The following is a 17,738-nucleotide window of genomic DNA, read 5'->3' as shown; positions in this document are numbered from 1 at the left end:
GGAGACATTCTTGGACAATTTGACGCCTTCTTCTCCTCTTCTTCTTCTTCTTCTTCTTCGTCTTCGTTTTCTTCTTCTTCGTCTTCTTCGTCGTCGTCTTCTTCTTCTTCTTCTTCGTTTTCTTCGTTGTCGTCTTCTTCTTCGTCTTCTTCTTCTTCGTCTTCTTCTTCTTCTTCGTTGTCGTCTTCTTCTTCTTCGTCTTCTTCTTCTTCTTCGTTTTCTTGTTTTTCGTCGTCTTTTTCTTCGTCTTCTTCTTCTTCTTCGTCGTCGTCGTCGTCTTCTTCTTCTTCTTCTTCGTTTTCTTCGTTGTCGTCTTCTTCTTCGTCTTCTTCTTCTTCGTCTTCTTCTTCTTCGTCTTTTTCTTCTTCGTCTTCTTCTTCTTCGTTGTCGTCTTCTTCTTCTTCGTCTTCTTCTTCTTCTTCGTTTTCTTCTTTTTCGTCTTCTTTTTCTTCGTCTTCTTCTTCTTCGCCTTCTTCTTCTTCTTCGTTTTCTTCTTTTTCGTCTTCTTTTTCTTCGTCTTCTTTTTCTTCGTCTTCTTCTTCTTCTTCGTCTTCTTCTTCCTCTTATTTTCATTTTTTCTCTTATCTCGTTTCGTCTCGTATTTCTCCTGTAATATTTTTGTTTTCGTTAAATTTGCGTCTATTTAGTTCACTTGTTTTATAATTATCATTTTTTTTTGTTTGTTTCTGTGTTCGTGATATTTTCATTTTTTTGTGGCAATTATGATAATATTTAATGATTTCTGCAGGTGATTAGTGGGCATTATCATATTCTCTCTCTCTCTCTCTCTCTCTCTCTCTCTCTCTCTCTCTCACACATCACTCTTAATCTCTCCTTTGCGTGCCCATCTGTGTGTGTGTGTGTGTGTGTGTGTGTGTGTGTGTGTGTGTGTGTGTGTGTGTGTGTGTGTGTGTGTGTCTCTCTCTCTCTCTCTCTCTCTCTCTCTCTCTCTCTCTCTCTCTCTCTTACTTAAGCTTTCCGCCCAATCAATTATTCATCCTAACTTCCTCCTTCTTTAGCTCCTCCTCCTCCTCCTCCTCCACCTCCTTCTTCTCCTTCTTCTCCTCCTCCTCCTCCTTTTCCATTCCTTTTGAATAATATATCAACATGAAGATTCACCAACAAATCATCAGACCTAATCAAATAACACACACACACACACACACACACACACACACACACACACACACACACACACACAGAAATTTAGGCAGTAAAGTAAAAGTACCCGCCAATAATGTTTGTAAATTCTTTTACTTCATTACTTCGGGTCAGGAGGAGGAGGAAGACGAGGAGGAAACATGGAAACATGGACGAGCAGGCAGCAGAAATAATGTTGCCTGCTTTCAGTGATTTAATCAATCCGTCAGTCACAGGAGTTACTTACGGAAAGGATCAAATTAATTAAAATTAACACTTCTGTACTTCCCCTCTGATATGTTTAGTTCACTCCCGACGCAGCAAATTGACAATCAATGCGATTCTTAAAGGAATTGACTGTTTCCGCACTAACCACTCCTGCAGGAAGGCTGTTTCAGTGGCGGACAAATCTGTTCGAGAAAACTCCTGCCAATATCTGTACTGCATCGCTTTCCTTGAGTTGTTTTACCGTTGTTTCTTGCTCTCAGGGTTACTTTGTTACTTGAAGAGTTTGGATTGATCGACATTGCTGAACTTGTTTAGGTAATTGAAGACTTGTATCATGTCTCCCCGCAATCGTCTCTTTTTCATCGTGAAGAGGTTGAGTCGCTTGAGTCGTTTTTCATAAAGTTGCCTCTAATGTTAGTACCATTTTCGTAGCGCGTCGCTGTAGGCTACTCTCTCAAGTAATTCAATGTCCTGTTTGTAATTAGGGGACCAGAACTGTACGGCGTGCTCCTGGTGGGGCCTTACCAGCGATTAATATATGGATAGGAGGAGGAGCAGGAAGATAAAATTAGGTCATGAAACGAAAAAAGAGAAAAGGGGCCACAAAAAAAGAAAAAAAAATATCACTAGCCACAGAAAATCAAACAAAGACGAAATAAGAAAAAGGGAACGAGGACAAAGACGAAGGAAGGAATTGAGGGAGGGAGGAAGGGAAGGAAACAAAGAAGTAGAAGGGAAAGGAAAGGAGCGAGTCTCTCAGTTGGAGGGGAAGGAAGACAAATTAAAGGAGAGACTGAGATAGATGTGAGAGAGAGAGAGAGAGAGAGAGAGAGAGAGAGAGAGAGAGAGAGTGTAGAGGGTGGGAGGGCGGGATAAATGAAGTAAGCTAAGTCAATTAGGTAGGAAGAATGGGCTTAGCAGGGGGCAAGGGCGGCAATGAAGGGTGGCTGTCCCTCCTCTGCTCCCTGCCATCACTAACGCCCTGCCACTGCGCCAAGACACTACTTACGCCTCCTACTAAATGAGGAAGTAGGTAAGAAGAGGGCGATATATAGAGAAGATGGAAGGGAAACTACTGAAAATGGAAATAAAAGGAAAGAGTAACTGCTTATTCCTTCTACTAAATATTGAAGTAGGTAAGAAGGAGAGAGATAACGGAAGATGGAAGGGAGACTACTGAGGAGACTAAATGTGGAAAAGGGTAAGAAGAGGGAGAGAAATAAAATAAGTTGGAAGGGAGACTAATGAGAGAGGAAATGAAAGGCAAGGGTGACCAAACCATATCAAGACTTTACTTTTTCTTCCTATTAAATGTGGAAAGTTGGAAAGTTTCGTTTAGTCGGCGCAACATCTGTGGTCATATGCCGAAGAGAGACAGGAAGGGGAAGGACTGATGGGAGAAGGGAACAGACCTCAGGAGACGGGACACAACCCCCGATTAATACCTGCTGGGTGGACAGGGGCGTAGGGTATCGGAAATTAAATGTGGAAATAGGTGAGAACAGGGAGAGATATATAAGAAGACTGAAGGGAAAGCACTGACAGAGGAAATTAAAGATAAGGGTAGCGAAAAAAAAACAAAAAAACATCAACAAATCTACCCAGAGACTGTACTTATTCTTTCCCACTCTTACTCTGAGGTCTGAACGGATTATTTTTATTGTTTTCACAGCAGAAGAGGATTAGTTGAGCAATGCCATGTAACTCTTTCGGTGTAAGAAATTATATACAACCAAACGGTGATGTTTTACCTATGAAAAAAAAAAAAAAAACCCTCATCTTGTTATACCTCTCTTTCGGCCACCTCTTTTGATTATTTTTTAGGAGCAGCGAGTAGCGGGCTTTTTTTTTATCATTGTTTCCTTTTTTCGTGCCCTCGAGCGGTCTCCTTTGTTGTAAAAAAAAAAAAAAAAATATCGAGGTTAAGCGTAGCGAAAAGTTCTTCAGATGAGCGATGGACATAAATTCTCCATTAAGATTCGCTAAAATTACCCCAGAAGTTCGGTATAAGTATTGACAAACATCTTCCCCCTTCAGATTGCTTATATGCAGAGTCTGTCCAAGCCTGGGACTAGCTGGTAAGTACTGTTTTTTTTTTCTCTTTTTTATCCTCTTCTTCTAATTTTCTCCTTTCTTTCATTTCCTTCTTTCTAACTATACCTCGTCCTCCTTATGTTTGTCCAAATTTCTCCTTTTTTCTGGTTCTGCTTCTATTCTTCTTTTTCTGCTTTTTCTTTTTCTGCTTCTTTTTCTTTTTCTGCTTCCTTTCTTCTTTTTCTGCTTCCTTTCTTCTTTTTCTGCTTCTTTTTCTTTTTTTCTTCTTCTACTTCTTCTTTTTCTTCTTCTACTTCTTCTTTTTCTTCTTCTACTTCTTTTTCTTCTTCTACTTCTTCTTTTTCTTCTTCTACTTCTTCTTTTTCTTCTTCTACTTCTTATTTTTCTTCTTCAACTTCTACTTCTTTTTCTACTTATTTTTCTTCTTTTGCTTCTTCTTTTTCTTCTTCTACTTCTTTTTCTTCTTCTACTTCTTCTTTTTCTTCTTCTACTTCTTATTTTTCTTCTTCAACTTCTACTTCTTTTTCTACTTATTTTTCTTCTTCTACTTCTTCTTTTTCTTCTTCTACTTCTTTTTTTCTTCTACTTCTTCTTCTTCTTCCTCTTCCTCTTTGTCCTCTCCTGTTCTCTTTTCTTTCCACTTTATTTTCTCAGTCTTCCTTCTTCTTCTCCTCTCTCTAGTTTATCAATACATTTCTTTCTTATGGTTTCGTTACTTCTGTCTTTCATTTCCTCTCTCAAGTTTCCCCTCTATCTTCTTTTATATCTCTCCCTCTTCCTCCCTCTCTCCACATCTCACTCTCTTTCCTCTCCTTCCTCTTACCAATATGTCTACTTCCTTCTCTCCTCTACTTTTTCTCCTTCCTCTCCATTCTTCCTTCCCACTCTCATATTCTCTCTTCCTTCTCCTCCTCCTCCTCCTCTATGCTTTCTTTCCTCTTTCCCACCTTGAATTCCTCCTCCCCTCTTTCCTCTCTCCAATATCTGTTTCCTTCTCTCTTCTTTATTCTTTCTCCTCCTCCTTTCATATACTTCACCTATGTATTTTTCTTATACCTTTTTATTCCTCCTGCTCCCCTTTTTCTCCTCCTTGTCCTTCTTCTCCTTTCCTCTTCCTGTCTTCGTCTTCAAAACCATTTCCTACCCCGTCTCCCTCTTATCATTCTCCTCCTATTCCATTCTTCATCACGTCTAACTTTTCCCTCTCCTCCTCCTCCTCCTCCTCTTCCTTCTCTTTGTCTCCGGGCCGTCTGTCATCTCTTCTTTTCCCCGCGCTGAGCAAAGAAACAAGGAGAAAATAAGAAGAGAGAAGGGAGAGGCGACGGAAAGAATTCAGAGCAGCTGACCTCACCGCCACCTGACTCCCCTTGTGTGTGCGTGTGTGTGTGTGTGCATGGCGAGAGTACGCGAGCCAACCAACTCAATGACACTGCGGAGGGAAGGAAGGGATGAAGGAAAGAAGGAAGGAAGGAAGGAAGGCAAGGAGTCAGAGAGTACAGTAAATAATGAAAACGAGAGGGAGAACGACAACCCAAACGACACAAGTACTGCAAAGGGAAGGGAAGGAAGGAAGAGAGGAAAGAAGAAGAAAGGAGACACGGGATACTACAGATAAATAAAAAGAGAAGGAGAGAGGGAAAGAGACAACCCCATGACACTGTTGCAAAGGGAAAGAAGGAGAAGGAAGGAGGGAAAGAGGAAAGGAAGGAAGAAATGTCAGAGTACAACAAGATCGAAAAAGAGGAACGAGGGAACGAAGAAAGGAAGAAAGACATGTCAGAAAGTACTACAAAGAACGAAAAAGAGGAAGAGAGAGGGAAAAACAACTAAACCGAAAGAAAGCAAGGAAGAAACACAGAAACGAAGGCAGGAAGGAGAGTATTACAGAGACCAAAATAAAGAAAGGGAAAGATAACCACAGGGACAAAGGGAAAGTTGGAAGGAAGAAAGAAAGAAAACCTGGAAGGAGTCAGAGTACTCCAGCTAATGAAAAAGAGAAAGCGTGTGAGAGAAGGGAAGAGAGTAGAAAGGAAAAAAAAGAAGAAATATCTGTAACGTTCCCTTTCTTTCTCTCTCTCTGGTTCAAAGCTCCCACATTTCCTCTGGTTTCCTATTTCTCTGTTTCTCTATTTTATCTGTTTCCTCGTCCGCCTAAGCCTCCCGTAGCGACTCTCATAGGTAACAAAACTTTAGTCGTGTGTAAGGTCGTGGGTCCCGCTGACGAGATGCAACACTGAGTCGGTCCCTCCCGTTTTTGAGACTGTCTATCCTGTTCACACTACTTCCTTTGTGGCCAAGAAGGGGAGACTGTTGAAAAACTAAGCCCTTGGGTTGGAGATGTTTTCTGTTGTTCGTTTTGGTTGTGTGATTGTGTTTATGGTTGGTGCGTGTGTGTGGTTATTGTGTGTGATCTTGTGTTGGTTGGTTGGTTGTTAGTAAGGCTGTTTTGTGAGTAGTTTTGTTTGTTTTGTTTTGTTTTGTTCATGGTGATAGTAGTTGTGTTAGAAGTGATGATGATGATGATGATGATGATGATGATGTTGGTGGTGATGAGGAAGAGGGGTGTGAATAAGTGGAATGGGAAAAGATGATGAAGAGCAAGAAGAAGAACAAGAAGAAAAAGAACAAAAACAAGAAGATGAAGAAAAAGATGGATGTTAGATGAAGATAATATACTAACAAAAAATCGAGAGGTATAAAAACAAAAACAATAACAAAATGACAGCTAGAAGATAATGACGATGATAACGATGACAAGATAAGAAAAACAATATAAGAAGAATGAAAAACGAGGATGGAAAAAAAATAACGAAAGAAAGACAAAGGAAAACAAAACAAGATAAATAAACAAGGAAAATAGGAAAAGGAAGATGAGAAAAGGAATTGAGCAGCAACTAGGAAAACTATCATCAAACCACCACCACCACCACCACCACCACCAGCACATCCATCTTGCCCACAGTAATTATTGCCTCCAAAAATGCAACAAATTCCTGCGGTTAGAACTATTTCCTGTGCTGCTGCTAATTAATGACGTGTTTTGCTAATAAGGACCGATAATTAGCCAAGTTCAATTCACACAACTGCTTTATAGAAATTACTGCCTCTGGTATTGCTGGGCGGGGATGTCGCTGCTGGTAGTAGTGGTAGCAGTAGTGGTTATGGTGTTGTAGTAGTAGTAGTAGTAGTAGTAGTAGTAGTAGTAGTAGTAGTAGTAGTAGTAGTAGAGAGATTAAAAATATATTCTGGGTTAAAAAAAAACCGACTTATTATCGAAATTATGGCAGTAGTTGTGGTTGTGATGGTGTAGTAGTAGTAGTAGTAGTAGTAGTAGTAGTAGTAGTAGTAGTAGTAGTAGAAAGATTAGGACATTCTGGTTATAAAAAACGACTTTGTACTGAAATTAAACATAAATTCAACTGAAATTCCTACGTTCTCTCAACCTTCCAGTTCGTTGTATATAATATTCACCTCCTCTTCTGCTTGAAACTTCTCCTCCTCCTCCTCCTCCCCCTCCTCCTCTGACATTGAATACCACTTCAGGCAAAATATGACCTCTTGGATCTTGTAGGTGCTCAGTTTGTCATGTCTTCAGCGTCATAACTTCACTAAAACAAACTCTCCTTCTCCTCTACGCCCTTCCCAATCCTCCTCCTCCTCCTCCTCCTCCTCCCCCCATCCCCCCCAGTAACGGTTAACACACGACGCAATACTTTAGTCCAGAAAGTATAATACAGAATCGGTTATAACAGGTCTTCCTGAAGCGAGTCTCGTGTCCCTGGATGATGAAACGGGACTCGAAATGTTCGCTCTCTCATTAGCTAAACGGACAATTAACTTATAACATTATGCTAGGCTCCGCTTACCCCCAGAGACAGATAGATAGATAGATGAAAAGGTAGATAGATACAGATAGATAGAAAGGAAAAGACAGATGGATAGAAAGGAAGAGAAAGATGAGGAAAGGAGAGATAAATAGATATGGATAAAAATAGATAGATAGGGGTTGAGGGAGAGGGAGAGATGTAGATGGATAGATAAGAAAAGCAGATACAGATAGACAGAGATAGAGATAGATAGACAGAAAGATAGATGGATAGAGGAAGAAAGGTTAGGCAAGGGGAGATAACTAGATAGATAGAAACATACAGATGGAGAGAGAGAGAGAGAGAGAGAGAGAGAGAGAGAGAGAGAGAGAGAGAGAGAGAGAGAGAAAGTCAGAGGAGAGGAAAGGGCAGAGGTGGAAGCGAACGAAAGAAACACACACAAAACTAGGTCGCCAGATGAATTGACAGACTGACAGAGACATGGAAACAGAGGGAGGGGAGGAAAAAAAATCGAGGTAGGTGTGTATGTATGTATGAATGTAGATATATACTTTACCTTGGATATATAACAGACATACGTAGGAGAATACACAGGCGCTGGAGATAGATAGATAGACAGATAGACATATACATAGATAGAAAGATATAGAGATAGAGATAGAGATTGAGATAGATAGATAGACAGATAGACATATACATAGATAGATAAGATATAGAAATAGAGATAGAGATAGAGATAGAGAGAGAGAGAGAGAGAAGGTGAATGAAATAAAAATGGGAGAGAAGTTGAGAAGATTAGGCAAGGGAAGAGAAGAGATGAGTCATTACCCGAGAGGAAAATGAGGAGATAAAGAGCAAATGAGATAAAGGAGTAAAAATGGAAGAGGAGGAGGAGGAGGAGGAGGAGTTAAATGTAAGAGGAGGAGGAGATAAAGAGCGAATGAGGGGAAGAGAGGAAAAGGAGGAGAAAGGAGATGAGGAGGAAAAGGAGGAGGAGATAAAAAAAGAGCAGATGACGGATAGGAGGATGGAAGGAAAGGAAGAGGAGGAAGGAGAGGAGGAAGAGGAGAGGAGATAGAGAGAAAATACAGGAAAGGAGGAAGATGAGGAGGAAGAGGAAGGAAAATAAGAAGATAACGGAAAGAGGGAAGGAAGAGGAAGAGGGAGGAAACAGTAGGAAAGAAGACGAAGATGGAGGGAGGGAAGATGAGGAGGAAAGGTAGAGGAGGAGGGAAGGAAGACGAAGAGAGGGGAGGAAAAAGAGGGAGAGAAGGAGGAGGGGGATAGTTAACGAGCACACGAGGAAAATGAGAAAGGATAGAAGGAAAGGAGAAAGAGGAAGAGGGATAAAAAAAAGAAGAGGAGGAGGAAGATGAGGAGGAGGAAGAAGAGGCTCCACTCACCTGGCCGACACGGAAGCGCTGACTGATTACCTGAGCTGAAACTAATTATGTGTTATGGAATCTTTCATGAGCCTGCTTTGGGCCCTCCTTGCCTCCTTTTGCCTCCTCCTCCTCCTGCTTCTCCTCCTCCTCCACTTCCTTCTCCTCCTCATCTTTTTCTTTTTCCCTCAACTCTTCCTTTAACCTTTCCTTCCCTTCTTCCATCTTTTCATTCACTTTCTCCTCCTCCTCCTCCTCCTCCTCCTCCTCCTCCTCCTCCACTTCCTTCTCCTCCTCATCTTTTTCTTTTTCCCTCAACTCTTCCTTTAACCTTTCCTTCCCTTCTTCCATCTTTTCATTCACTTTCTCCTCCTCCTCCTCCTCCACTTCCTTCTCCTCCTCTTCTTTTTCTTCTTCCCTCAACTCTTCCTTTAACCTTTCCTTCCCTTCTTCCATCTTTTCATTCACTTTCTCCTCCTCCTCCTCCTCTTCTTTTTCTTCTTCCCTCAACTCTTCCTTCAACCTTTCCTTCCCTTCTTCCATCTTTTCATTCACTTTCTCCTCCTCCTCCTCCTCCTCCTCCTTCTTTCCCCTTTCCCACACACTCTCCTCAACACCCTCAACCACAAAGTTTTTTTTTTTATTATTACATTTTCGAAAATTCTGAGGAACTTGGCGGCGGCGGACGATAACTTAGTTTTGAGGGGTGGCAAAAATAGGGGTGAAAAGTCTGACACCTCTCCCCCCCCCCTCCTTGCCCTGCCCTACCTCCTCCCTCCATCTGAACCCTTACACTTAGTCCATTAGGAGTGACGAAGCTTCCCCTGCACAACACCACCCATTCACCCGTAAGGAAACTAGATAAGAGAGGACGCTTGAATCTGGGAAATGGTGTGAGAACCTCTTTTTTTTTTTTTAAGGACGACGATAAACACACACACAAAATAAAAGGGAAATAAAGAAAGAAAGAAAGAAAGAAAAAAAAATAGAGGAGGATGAACGGAAAAATAAATAAATAAATAGTATAAAAAGTTAAAAGAATAAAGTAAATGATAAAAAATAGCACACAAAATAAAAGAAATAAAGAAAGAAAGAAAGAAAAAGAAAAAATTGAAGAGGATGAATGAATAAAATAAAAAAAATAGTATAAAAAGTAAAAAAAAAGGATAAAAAAAGAAAAAAATTAGCAGGTAGTTTCAAATAAAAAAAAAAAATAGGAAGGTAACACTTGCTTACGTGAAATCATCTCCTGGCTCTCATAACTTTTCCTTTTCTTATATTACTTAAAAAAGAAGATTGAAGATTTAAGAGAGTATCCACACATTCCTTTTCTATACCCGAATATTTAGAAATCTTTGGACCACTGAGCTCTACTTCCACTACTCTTGTTTTACCACCTATTCCTCTTTTCCTTCTTTTTCTTTAGCATCGTTGTTATCATCATATCTATTCTTCCTCAGGTACTTTTCCTGCTAATGATGCTGCAAGTAATAAGAATGTAAATAAGAATAACAATAACATTAAAATTATTATTATTATTATCATTATTATTTTTATTATCATTTTTAATATTGTCAATCGAGGTAGTGGCAGAAAAGAAGGTGTAAGTATTTCTAGTAGAAGCAATAATGGAGTTCACAATATCATTAGCACGGTTCAGCCTAGATACGCGCGGTGACATGGGCGCCAGATGGTACTATTCTGCTGTCGTGCGGCGTATAATTATAACACATGTATATGGAAGATCCGCCTCTAGACACCCATTGTTATTAATCTAACCAAACATACTCAAGGCTGCCTACAGGGACCCAGGCCTCTGCCCCACTCGTCCTGAATCTCGGTTAACACTACTCAGGTAATACATCACAAGGAGTATTCCAGCCCCCCATCACCTCCTCGCTGTTAACTGTTAATGAGCTGACTGAAGATGCTCTTTAGACTTAAAATGACGGTAAGAATGACTCGGGGACACGCAATATTAATGTCCACACTCTGGTACCGATGGTGATTGAATTCCTTATTAAATATCTTGCTTTTCTTAATCCACCAGCATCTCGATATAGCTTCCCATCCCTTCCATTCCATTCAAGACACTCCCAACTATTACTAGGGCGCACTGAGGGATACATTGCTTTACTAATATCTAATAAACTAAACAAATTATTTTACTAACACCCAGACTTCTCGATATAGCTTCCCATCCCCTTCCATTCCATTCAAGACACTCCCAACTATATTACTAGGGCGACTCAGGTATATTGCTTTACTAATATCTAATAAACTAAGCAAATTATTTTACTGACACCCAGACTTCTCGATATAGCTTCCCATCCCTTCCATTCCATTCAAGACACTCCCATCTATTACTATGGCGCACTGAGGGATACTTTGCTTTACTAATATCTAATACTCTAACCAAGATATTTTACTAACACCCTGACACCTCGATATATAGCTTCCAATCCCTTTCCATTCCATTCAAGACACTCCTAACTATTATCAATTTAACTCAAGGAAACGCAGCAAGTATACACATATTGTTTTACTCTCAACTATTTAACTAACCAACTTGTTTCACTTATAAACATTTAGGCGCCTCGGTTTTGCTTCCCATCTTTTTCCATTCCTTCTGCGACACTCTCCTCCACCACTAAATTAGCTCAGAGAAACGTAATAAGTGTGCATACATTGTTTTACTTTATTATTATTATTATTATTATTATTATTATTATTATTATTATTATTATGAGACGAAACAGGTAGAGAGGGAAGAGTGCGGGCGCAATTAGCTACCTGTTCATTAATCCCCAAACACCTGAGTCGCCAAGAAAGCGAAAGTGAAAGCGACGAGAGAAGGGGAAAGAGAAAATGAGAATATATATTATAAAAATGAAGGGACAGGGAGGTAGAGTATTAAATATCTTAAAATACACAACAAACAACATAAAAGTTAAATAAATATGAACAACAAGTTAAAATTATAAAATACGCTATTAAAATCATAACAAATAAATATAACAATAAGTATATAAATAAATAATCTACTGTGATCAAAGAAAAAAAAAAACAATAAAACAACAAAATATACATACATACAAACACCTGCCTACTCATTTAACATCCAAACACGTCGATGCTGCCTCTCATCCCTTCCCATTCCTTCCAAGACACTCCCGCTCATTACTAAGGAGAGTTATGGATGCATTATTTCACTAACAACTAATAAAGCAATCAATTTATTTCACTTCACCCACACACCTCGATATTGCTTTTCATCCCGTTTCATTCCTTACAAGAAACTCCCAACTATAACTAACGTGACTCAAGTACGCATTGCTTTACTAATAACTAATTAACTAACCAACTCATTTCACTTATTAACATCCAGACACCTCACAATGGCTCCCCGTCCCTTTCCATTCCATACACGACACTCCCACCCATTACGAGAGACATGGACACATTGCTTCACTAACAAGTAATGATGCATTTAACTTGACACATATATACATTTAGACGGCTCAATCCTGCTCCCCATTCCTTGTGTAACCCTCCTACGCATTCCTAGTATAACATACGTACAATGGGCTGGTGTGTCTATATTTCCGTGCTAACTTTAATAAATTCACTAGAGGTCACATGAAGGTCATAAGTCATATTTCACGCCCAATCCATTACCAAGTTCACTGAGGGAAACGTAATAAGTACAGATACAATGCTTCACTATTAACTAATTTCACTTGCAAGCGCCATGAGGCCTCTATATTGCTTCCCACCCCTTTCCATTCCATTCAAGACATTCCCGTCATTGCCAAGGGAACTCGAGCTATCTGTTATGCATACTCGCGTCCCGGTACAGACAGCTCTCAATCCCCTCTGTGCTGAATTACCTTATTAGCGCTCTGACAGGCCCATCTGGAGCCCCGTAACATCCCATTCCATCTGTGACACTCCCACTCATCACCTGCTATGTCCATGCTCACTTCGGGACCAGCGCGTATAATAAATCGCTATCTATTTGTACTACAACTTATTAACGTCCTGACATCTCGATATTGCTCTCCATCCTTTTCTATCTCTTACGTGAGGGTGTTTTATGGCTAAGGGGACTCAAGAGAAGTAATTATCCATTATAAATATTACTTGTATTACCAAACTAATGCTTTGTAACTTAACTAAAACTCACACCAAAGCCTTACTCCTTATTTTCAAGTTTAGTCTCGGCCAAAGCAGCAATCACTATCCTTACTTAATTATGATGAACTATGTCACTATGCATAAATTCCACTAAGATGTGTATATAGTATTATGGAGTAGTGGATACATATTACCTAACAACCAGCTAACACATCTACTGACACACCTCAAGGCTTTAATTTGTATTTTTTTTATTCTTTCTCAAACCACAACTCGCTATCTTTCGCTGCTTATTATTATTATTATTATTATTATTATTATTATTATTATTATTATTATTATTATTATCTTCCCATCGTATGAGCCTCTTCCGCCATTCTACATGTAATTGTTCCTTTGATCTGCAACTCTTTCCCTCAGCATAATATTACAAATGGTCCCTCTCTCAACACATTTAAAAGTTAGCTCAAACATTACCTTCTGGACTCTTATCAGCCTGCTTCTTATATCATTTTTATCCTCCCTTAGCTTTTTACATCAACTCTCCATTAGTATCTGTACATTCATCCATTATTGCATATTTTCCAAGGTAAATAATCTTTTCTCTGACCATTATTATAAATTTCCAGTGAATAATAAATTGTTGTTGTATTATTGTATGGTATTATATTGTCATTGTATATTTTTTTCAAGTATTTTGCAGTGTACATATTTTGCAGTATTTATTACTTTATAATATTGCTTATTCGTGCTGTTAGCTTTTGTTGAAATTTGTTTATTATTCTGTTTTACTCTGTTTATTATCAAGGCTGGCCTCCAAAGCTGTAAACTAACGTTACTGTATTCCCATGGCTATTATTAAATGTTTCCAATGTTTCAAGGGTTACTAGCAGGCAAGGCAGAGATAGCCTACTTGTCACCTCTAACAGTACTGGCAATAAAAGTATAGTAGGCTTGTATATAGATCGTGAGGGTATCTGTATTATGTTTACCGTAAAACTATGTCGCAGCAAAGAAAAGCTTGAAAAAAGGCATAACTCGAAAAGTAGACATTTGCGACGGAAATGAGGTACAAAATCGTGCAATTCACTACATCTATCACCAAACAAACATGAACCACGTAAGAAAATCGTTGGTTGGGTGAAACTGTAAATTGTCCAACATAAGTCCACAGTCACAATCAACCCCCTAAACCAAGCGTGTATAGCCTACGACCGTGAAAGTAATACAATGACCCAAACAGCAACTCACCCTGAATGATCCCAGAGAAGGTAAAGTATGTATTTAAAGGTGGAAGCGAGTAAATCAACACAGTAACACTTTAAATGACCCAAAAGAGAAGATTAAGCGATGTAAACAACCCTCATAACATATAAAGCCACAGAGTAACACCTTGACTTCCCCAAGAGCATATTAAACGATGAAAACAACCTTCAATACATATAAAAAGCCACACATTAGCTCACCAAAATGCCCTAAAAGAGAAGACAAAAGCATGTAAACGCCCTTGAAAACATATAAGGGCAACACAGCAACTCGCCTTGAATACCCCGAAGGAGGAGATTAAGTATGTATCTAACGGTAGCAACTTGAAAATCCACACAGTAATACATTGACTGCCCCAAAAGAGAAGATTAAACTATGTAAACCACCTTCAAAACATATAAAAAAGTCACATATTGCCTTACCCTGGATATCCCGTTGCCTGCCTCGTCCTCACACCAGCACAGCGCTCGAAGCTACTGACCTTCACAAAGCTCACATCTGCTATTTTCAAAGGCCGAAAAGGCTACCAATCGGGTTTTAATGAGTGTTCTTTTTGGTTCATGGCACAGAAGAATGGTTAAATTGCCACCAGGGTCATAAGTCTACCCCTGGCAATGCGTGAAACTCCCTCGAAAGCCTTGTCAAATGTGTGCTTGGTTGCCAACCGTTCACGAGTATACGTTAAAACAGTGACTGGCATTTCTCAACCTCACTTTCAAGGCCTTTTCCCTGCCAGGCGTTCAACTTGCAATACTAGTTTGTTTGTTTTTTTCCTCGGAGTTCGTGTGTGTGTGTGTGTGTGTGTGTGTGTGTGTGTGTGTGATAAGCTTTCTGCATTACCCGGTTGAAAGCTTACTGTTCAATGTGTTCAATGGTTATAGTGTGCTTGTGTGTGGTGCTGGTTTAAACGCTTTTTGCTTCGGATATACGGTAACTAGACATCACTGAGTAAACCCTCGTTGCTATAGTGTTTACCATGCACCTTAAAAATGGAGATTATAGTTTACCGTTTAGATGAGTTACATGGATAAAAATAATACAAGTAGTCTCAAGCTAACTGACAGATGCAATAGTTAGGGTGGTACTAATAGTTGTAATAGCAAACAAGAATTAGAAAGAGGACTAATTATAAATAAATGTTTCGTCAGGCAGCCACAAGAACTCACACGACTGGTCTTAGTATTCGTCCGCTGATCCGCCTCCTCCCTCCTTTCCGCACACATCTTTCACTCCTCCCCCTTCCCTCCCTTCCTCTCATCCCCTTCTCTCTCCCCCCTCCCCTTGGTTCCTCCTCCCCCTTCCTCCCCTATTGCTTCCACTCCCCATTCCTTCCTCGAGCCCCCTTCCTCCCCTCTCCTTCTTCCCCTCCCTTCCTCCTCCTCCCCCTTCCCGCTTGCATCCTCTTCCCCTTCATCCCTTCTCCCTCTCCTTCTCCCCTACTCCCCCTCCCTCAAATACCCCAGTTACCTCTTCCCTCTCCGCCTCATCTCCCTCTTCCTCCTTTCCTTTCTGCCCTTCTCCTCCACTTCCCTTCTTCCTTCTCCCTCTCTCTCTCTCTCCTCCACCTCCCTTTCCTTCCGTGCCAACCAGAGAAATAGGATCAAGAGATACTCCTAACGACCTTCCTTGAAAATATTGCAACTCGATACTTATGCTGCCCAAGTAACACACACACACACACACACACACACACACACACAAGGGTATTTTTAGTGGTTTACAATACCCCGTAAATATGATACAGAAGGATCTGAATGGAATCCTTCTGTTTACTCGATACCTGTTTATAGTTTATTCGTTTATTATTACTATGAGAGAGAGAGAGAGAGAGAGAGAGAGAGAGAGAGAGAGAGAGAGGGAGGACGTTACCGTTATTACCGAATATTATTTCTTACTGTATATTCAAATCATAATTACGAGAATGAAGATTTGCTACCTATGAAAGATGCTTTAAAATATTGTGAAGTGTTGACCTTGATGTTGCGCGCGCCATCTGTGGAGAGCTTGGAGAAATACGATCGTTGGGTTACTTTTTTATTTATAGTAGAAACTCGGTGCTTAGAAACAGCTGTCTCTAGTGAATGAACGAGGCTGCCTTGTCACTCCTATCCAACATATTTCCTTCTTTACAACCCTTCCCTCCCCTCACCTCCACCGTTGTCAGATTATCGTACTCAGAGGATCGTATTTATTGTTTTCTGGCCCATAACTATTGCCAAGAAACACCATTAGTTAACCATTTTAACGATAACTACATATAAAGCCAGTTATTGGGGTGAGGAAGACAGTTTTGGGGTCGGAAATTGGCAAACTTAATTAAGAGGCTGAGTACGACAATCTGGCAACGATGCTCGGAGTCATCTTTCCTTCCCTTCAAACACAACTTTCCCTTTTCTTTCCTTTTCACTCATAACAACTACTATGCTCTTCCTTTTTCATCATCTTCCCTCTTCTTTTCATCTCTCCTTTCATCCTTCCTCCTCCACCTTTCCCTTCTTCCAAGCACATCTTTCCCTATCCTTCCCTTTCTTTCCTTCTCTCACCCCCAACAACTTTTATGCTCTTCCTTTTTCATCATCTTCCCTCTTCTTTTCATCCCTCCTTTCATCCTTCCTCCTCCACTTTTCCCTTCTCTTTCCCTTCTTCCAAGCACATCTTTCCTTTCCTATCTCTCCTTCTCTCACCCTCAACAATGCGGGGCCTGAAACCTCATCAACGGTAAACGGTAAACGGTAAACTCTATCCTTCCTCTCAACTACATTTTAAATTAACTACCTTATCAAATGTCTTCCTAACTTCCTCCTCCCCCTCACTCCCCGTCCCTTATCGATGTCACGACGATATCACCAACACCACGTATCGTACAGCATCGCCAGGCCAACACACACGGACACGGACACAGATAACACCCACCCACACGCCCGCTAACAGGTGACTGGGGCAAGGAGGGACAGAGTTGATGACGTCAGGCTGATAACATGGTCGGCTTGCGCACTGAATAGCTGTTTCCTTCGCTAACTGTATGATGTTCGGTTGACGTTGTGTGTGTGTGTGTGTGTTTGATGTATGTGGAAGCCTTGTTTTTGTGTGTGATTATGGTTACACACACACACACACACACACACACACACACACAGTTCTTCTCTGCTCTAAAATACGAGTTCACACATGCGATTAACCAAGTGGAAAAGTCACGGTGCCATTGATAAATACACGGAAAATTAAGTGGCCGGAGGTTAGCTGGCAGGCATGGACGCGGTGCAGAGGTCATGGCAAAAGTAACCTTCCGTCCACCTGCTGGCAACCGTTCCTTGTTTTACGTGTATTTCGAATATTGGACACTTGCGACACCAAAGACTTTGATCTGACTTTGTTTGCGGTGAATCTAACGTGACGAAGCAGAACAAAACACAATTCGAGTCCAGTAAATGGTTCGAAGCTCTCGCCCAGCCATGCCACGCTGGAGGGTCGTTTTTCACTACCAACACCTACTTGCGTGTTTGTTTACAGCCATGTTGCGATTTCGTTCCTTTTTCATGTTTCTTTTCGTCCATTTAGCACCCTGAGGAACAAACAGAGTAAGATTTAAGTGACTGATTTGGCATCGGGTTGACGGTCAGCGTCACCCCGTCTTCTGCCTCCATGGCGAGGGTCCCGTCAGTGTTCAGGTGAGCCACTCGACACTTTTCTTGCCTTTTCTAAG

At 40.5% G+C, this 17,738-nt stretch overlaps 1 protein-coding gene across 1 annotated transcript in view; it reads right to left on the bottom strand.

Moving 5' to 3' along the window:
• The window catches only part of LOC126981291 (N-alpha-acetyltransferase 80-like), a 98,923-nt gene extending 84,244 nt beyond the window's left edge, over nt 1-14,679 (bottom strand). Inside the window, exon 1 of the mRNA XM_050832206.1 lies at nt 14,458-14,679. The gene's annotated coding sequence lies outside the window, so the exon portion shown is untranslated. The remainder of the gene's footprint in view (nt 1-14,457) is intronic.
• Between the last annotated feature and the right edge of the window lie 3,059 nt (nt 14,680-17,738).

Source organism: Eriocheir sinensis, chromosome 47 (genome assembly GCF_024679095.1).
Source record: "Eriocheir sinensis breed Jianghai 21 chromosome 47, ASM2467909v1, whole genome shotgun sequence".
NCBI lineage: Eukaryota > Metazoa > Arthropoda > Malacostraca > Decapoda > Varunidae > Eriocheir > Eriocheir sinensis.
The sequence above is the reverse complement of the archived record's forward strand: the minus strand, read 5'-3'. Positions and strand labels throughout refer to the sequence as shown.